Source organism: Dryobates pubescens, chromosome 32, assembly GCF_014839835.1.
Source record: "Dryobates pubescens isolate bDryPub1 chromosome 32, bDryPub1.pri, whole genome shotgun sequence".
Classification (NCBI taxonomy): Eukaryota; Metazoa; Chordata; class Aves; order Piciformes; family Picidae; genus Dryobates; species Dryobates pubescens.
Genome location: NC_071643.1, coordinates 9401775 through 9407778, shown reverse-complemented (window position 1 = coordinate 9407778; position 6004 = coordinate 9401775). Strand labels below are relative to the sequence as shown.

General features: G+C 47.6%; 1 protein-coding gene across 1 annotated transcript in view; it reads left to right on the top strand.

Annotated features, from left to right (window-relative positions):
- Positions 1-6004, top strand: part of SGPP2 (sphingosine-1-phosphate phosphatase 2) — a 32528-nt gene that overhangs the window by 259 nt on the left and 26265 nt on the right. The gene's annotated exons all lie outside the window — the stretch shown is intronic.

Below are 6004 nucleotides of genomic sequence, written 5' to 3'. Positions count from 1 at the left end.
CGGTGACTCAGCAGAGCCGCTCTCCACCCCTCCTCCGCGGCGGGGAGCGCCGGGGCTCCCAGGGCGGGCTTCCCCCGCCGCATCCCGTTGCCGGCCCTGGAGGAGGGATAGAGTCGGGCTGCGCGGGTACGAGGGGAGCGTGGGGCGGTGCCGCAGCCCGGGCAGGCGTTTCGGGGTTCTCCCTTTTTCCTTCTCATCACTGGCGCACCCAAAAATGAGGTGCTGGATGTGAGGGTATTCTGCCTGCAGAGGTGCTGGAGGAGCTCTGCAGCTTCACCCCGCGATGCGGGTGTTCCCGAGGGCACCGTCTGCAAAGGCAGTTCCGTTTCCCGTGGGTCCGTCCGGCGGACCTACTGTCCCACGGCTTGTTGCTCTCTCACATGGGACGGAGTGTACCGCCGCTGCTATCCAGGACTGTGCTGGTCCAGCGCTGTCCCTTGTAACGAGGACTCTGATGGAGATAGCTGAGCTGTCCGTGCTTCCTCTGGCCAAGCAGGTCGTGGCATTCCGTGGCACCGTCTGTAATTTCCTTGTGTATCCCAAGGGAAGAGGGAAGGGCATGACGCAACCCTTGTGTACAGGTTGGATGACCTGCTTTTTCTCTTACTGTAATGACTGGAATTCATTAGAGATCACTTTATAGTGTCTTTTGGAAAGGAGGTGTGATGATAATGGTCTTCCCAACTCCTCGTGCGAAATAAACATGGGCTAGCTGTGAATGCTGCAACTCTAACGTTCCTCCCCTGTCAGACTGTTTTATCCTTCCCTGTTCTACATCTGCTGCTTGGATTCCCATTTCAAGCATCTGAAGTTCTTCATCACTCTCCACTTGACTCTTTCTCAACTAGAAGATGAGGAAAAAATGGGGTAGTCCTTCAGTCTGGCCACTTCTGAATTACAGTAAACTCTATTTTCAGTTAACTATGCAGATAATTCACTAGAAGATTTGTTTTCTCCACTTGCTTTTTGAACAGTGGTGATGTTAAAATCCTGTCCAAGTGAATCCTCTGTGAATGGAGACGCTCACCTAGAGCAATTGTTTGGGGTTTCCCAAAGAATACATGACTCTCTTTATCTGAAGAGTAGGTGTTTCCCAGTTGGGCCTGAAGATAGAAGCAGATGGATGCCCACTTCTGAAACGTGGAAGTTGGGTTCAAACCCAAATAAAGTGGCTTGAAGGGCTAGATTTGTAAAGACAGACTCATTCTGCCCCTGCAAAAATCTTTCACCAAGAGGGTCCAGAGAAGGGCAACAAAGCTGGTGAAGGATCTGGAGAACAGGTCTTCTGAGGAGTGGGTGAAGAACTGGGGTTATTTAGGCTGGAGAAAATGAGGCTGAAGGGAGACCTCACTTTCCACAACTATCTGACTGGAGCTTGGAGAGAGGTGTGGGGTCAGTCTCTTCTCCCAAGTAACAAGTGATAGGACAAGAGGAAACACCTGAGGGTGTTTCCTCAGGTTGCATTGAGGGTGGTTTAGGTTGGATATTAGAAGAAACTTCTTTAATGAAAGGGTTATGAGACACTGGAACAGGCTCCTTAGGGAGGTGGTTGAATTGTCATCTCTGGAGGTGTTTAAATGATGCAGAAATGTGGTGCTGAGGGACATGGCTTAGCACCAGATGTGGTATTCTCCAACCAAAATGATTTCATGATTTTGCAGCCTACCAGGAGATGCAACAACCCATGCTTGTTGCTCCACTGATAAATGAGCTTGCCCTCATGTATCTGCTAAGATGTGGGTTTAGGGGTCTAACACATGGAAAAGTCCTCTGCCATGCAATCTCAATGGACAGAGGTCTTTTCTTGTAGCTGCAAGTGTTTGCAGAAAAGTGCTAAACACTGCCCCTGTAGCTCAGTCCTAGTGATCTTGGTTGGCTCTGTGCTCAGCTTGAGCATCCATCCCATCCTGAAGCCGACTTTCAAAGTCCCTTTTATCAGGACAGAAGGTTTCTGTGAGGTAATAACTTCCATCTTACTTTGCCTTTACTGCTACAGTCTTAAAGGTTTTCAGGTTCTCCTATGTAAGTTCTCAGACAATCTGTGAAAACAGGATATGTTGCCTGCTTGAGTGAAGATGGCATGAATTGGTTGGCCAGAGAGTGAGGCTGCCCAAGCTCCATCTCTCCAGGATGTTTGTTTGCACCTTCTCTCTCGGTTCTCATGTATCCTCTGACATTGGCTGATCGTGTGCCAGGGTGGCCCAGCTGGAGGGACTCTCTGGAAAAGGATGTGAGGGGCAGCAGCTGGTGATGGTTTGGGAGGCAATGGACACACCTGGTGGGGATGGAAGCCATAGTGCATGGAGAGAAAGGAGGATCCTTCGGGAAGGTAAGGAGACGGGACAGCTGCTCTTCTAGGACAAGGAGGACTTTAATTATCTTCATGCATTTGTGGCCAGCAGTGCTACTTGTGATACACCAGCATTGTCTTTTAGGTATAACCTGTAGATCATTGAAAGTTGGGCTAGGTGACCTTCAAAGGTCCCTTACAACCCAAATCACTCTATGATTCTGTGTGTGTGTGTGTTTGGTAGTTTGTTTGTTTTGTTAATAATGAAGTGACCACAGTGGCCAGCAGCTCAATGAATGGCCATATTTCTGCATTGTTGTAATTCAGTCCCATCCACCTGAAGGAGTTGCCTTCAGATTAGGAGACAAGAAGTGAACTTCTTGTGTGTGACAGTGAGGGCTGTCTGTACTTCCTAAATATTGGATCAGTTGCTTAGCCCATGGCCTTTGTGTTCTCTCGGTCACCAGGTCAGTCAGAAACACATTTTAATATCTCAGGTGAAAACCCAGCTGTCTGAGAATGACAAACTGGTGTTGATCCAACACTAACTAGATTTCTGCCCTGGCTTGGACTTCATATTTGATCCCTGGACTTTTAGTGAAGGAGCTGCTGGGTTTTATTATTACAGTAGATGAGGCAGTAACTTGTAATTATGCTGTCTGCAGCTAATATTTCTTTGATCTATGTGCTCCTTTTTAATAGCAGTTTGATTTGCAGGCAATTTATTTCTGAAACTGCTTCAAAGGTATCTTTTCCCAGTGCTCTGTTATGAAGTTCTCAAGCTGCACACTTTAAAATGCTAACTGTATGAAGACATCTCTGTTAGTTTAGTGAGTGGCCAAATAAGTCAGAGAATTACCTTGGTTGGAAGAGTTTTACATAAAGTCCAACCATTAACCCAGCACTTCCAGATCACCACTGAACCATTTCTGTCAGCACCACAGCTTAAATCTCTCCAGAGATAGTGACCTCACCAGATCACTGGGAAGGCTGTTCCAGGGCTTGACAACCCCTCTGGGGAAGAAATTGCTCCTAAGGTCCAGCCTAGACCACGCTGGTGCAACCTGACACCGTTTCCTCCTGTCTTATATGCTGCATGTATTTTAAAAGCAGAGCTCTGCTTATCTCTAACCTCCTGATGGACTTTTGCTCCTGCAATTGATAGCCTGAATTAAAGGGAACAAAGGAGAAAAAATAATCTCATTTGAAGTTTTCTGTAGATGGGTTTGGTTTTCTCCACTCTTCCTTTCCCCAGATACTTCTATTGAGATCTGTCTTTCTGCCTTTGAAAGAGTTCAGTTTGTGTTTACTCTGTAGTTATACCTTAACTTTTAGGACTGCTCTAAACTGGTGTGATGTTTACAGGCTTCCTGATCACCTGCAGTGCTCATGTAGCTCTTGCTCGTGCCTCAGATGAGGAGCTAATGACCAGGAAGGTGAAGGAACAACCAGGATAACAGCAAAGTGATCTAACAGAAACATAAATCGATAACAGCACATCTATTCTGGATGTGTCAGTCCCCCAAACTGTAGCTGATTAGTGCAAGACATGGATGACAGTACTGCCTTTGCTGTTGTGAGATGTCTGGTAACTTGAAGGAGACTTGTTCTAGAGCTTGTGTCAAAGTCTTTCTTCCATGGTGTGCCCTGGCAATGGATTTTTGCAGCAGCTTCAGAGTCATGCTTCTCCTTTTAAAATCCTATTTCTGGCTTACTCAGTTTCATGTCATTTCCCTTCCCAAGCAGCAGTAAGTTGAGATAGGTTCAGTAGGTGAGACAAAAAGCCCACAGGCACTGTTAGGAGAGCTGGCAGCAAGGCATTTCTGCCTCAAGTGCCAATGCTATGCCCTCCTAGGGAATATAACTGAACTTTTGGAAGTTCAATGTAGAGCTGCAGGTGGAGAAACATGAGATCCAGTTTCTTGTTTCAATGGGCTGAGCACAAGGCTCACGTTCCTCAGCACTGCTTCCGCTGCTCTGGAGCTCTGTGTTCATCTCTACCCTACACAGTGTGACTGCTGACAGAGCTTTCTTCTCTTGCATATGTCTGATTTGAGGTCTGGAACACTTGTGTAAGCACAGGCTGAGAAAGTTAGGGTTGTTCAGCCTGGAGAAGAGAAGGCTCTGGGGAGACCTTGTTATGGCCTTTCAGTAGTTAAAGGGGTCCTAATAGGCCTTTAGCAGGGCTTGCTGTAACAGGACAAGGGTGATTGTGTTAAATTAAAAGAGGGAAGATTTGGACTAGACAGAAGGAAGAATGGTTTTACACTGAGGGTGGTGAGAGACTGGCCCTGGTTGCTCAGAGAGGTGGTAGATGCCCCATCCCTGGAAGCATCCAGGTCAGGTGGCCTGGGGCTTTGAGCAACCTGCGTTATTTGACGTCTCTGCTGACTGTAGGGGAGTTGGATTAGATGCCCTTTAAGGGTTCCTATCAACCCAGAGCAGCCTGTGAGTCTGTGATTTTTAAGATTCCCTTGGGAAGCAGCCAGTAAGGGATGGGTGTTAGTCTGTGTGAAGAAGGTGTTTCACTGATTAGAAGAGAATAGAATTAACCAGGTTGGAAAAGACCTTTGAGATCATCGAGTCCTACCTATCATCCAACACTATCTAATCAACTAAACCATGGCACAGACTGGCCTTGTCCAGCCCAGTGAGTGAAGGTCCTTTGGGAGATGGCAGCACAGTTGTGTCCAAGATTAAAGTACCGACTGGCAACCCTGTATCGATCTCTTAGCGCTGGGGTTGCTGCTCCTCAGCAGAGCACCGGTGTCCCCTTGAACAGGCAGCAAAGCCAGGCACTTGCCATTTGTTGCTGCATTCTAGATCTTGCTAACCTGATGCTAACAAAAGTGTGTGGGGCTTCACTCCTGGTGTAGTAGGTACCCTGTGTGGCTGTGCAGTGCTGAGGGAGGTGGGTGATGGCACAGGGGCCATATGAGGGGACCCTGTGTCTTTACACCAATGAGTAGGTGCTTTGTGACAGTGCTGCTCTGCATGCAACCTGAGTCATCTTTTTGGAGGCCACTGGACCTTGTAACGAGGAGCTGTCATGATCCTAGGATTAATTCCAGTGCTTGGAGGTGAGCCACTTACTGTTTTATAATTCTGCTGAATGTCTTAGGCCATTAGTTCAGATATCAGCCAGAAGAATAAAAGCTCCTCTGCTATCATTTTTCTCATTTGGGTCTCTGGAGAACAGGGATTCAAAGGGCAAAGAGCCAGAGAAAATCTGTTCTCACTGGAAAATTCCTTTGAACAGCCAGTTCTTTCATTTCACCACGTGTATATGACCTGCAGGGAATATTTATGGGTCATCTGGGCAATGGAGGGTGACAACAGATCGCTATAGCAAGTAAATGACCTGGATAAGTTCGAAAGGTGGACTAATATGAACCTTGTGAGGTTCAGCAAAGCCAAGTGTAAGATTCTGCACCTGGGTTGGAGCAACCTCCAGTATCTGGGCTGGGGGATGAAAGGATGGAGAGAAGCCCTGCAGAGGAGTACTTAGGGTTGCTGGTGGGTGAAAAGCTGGACATGAGCTGGCAATGTGTGCTTGCTACCCAGATGCCAACTGTATCCTGTGCTGCATCCCCAGCAGCATGGGGGCGGCGCATTGAGGGAGGGGATTCTGTCCCTCTGCTCTCATGGGTATCTAGCAGCCAGGCAGGTCCTACTAATGCTCTGACTCATGTGTTTTGGCAGGAAGTCAAAAAT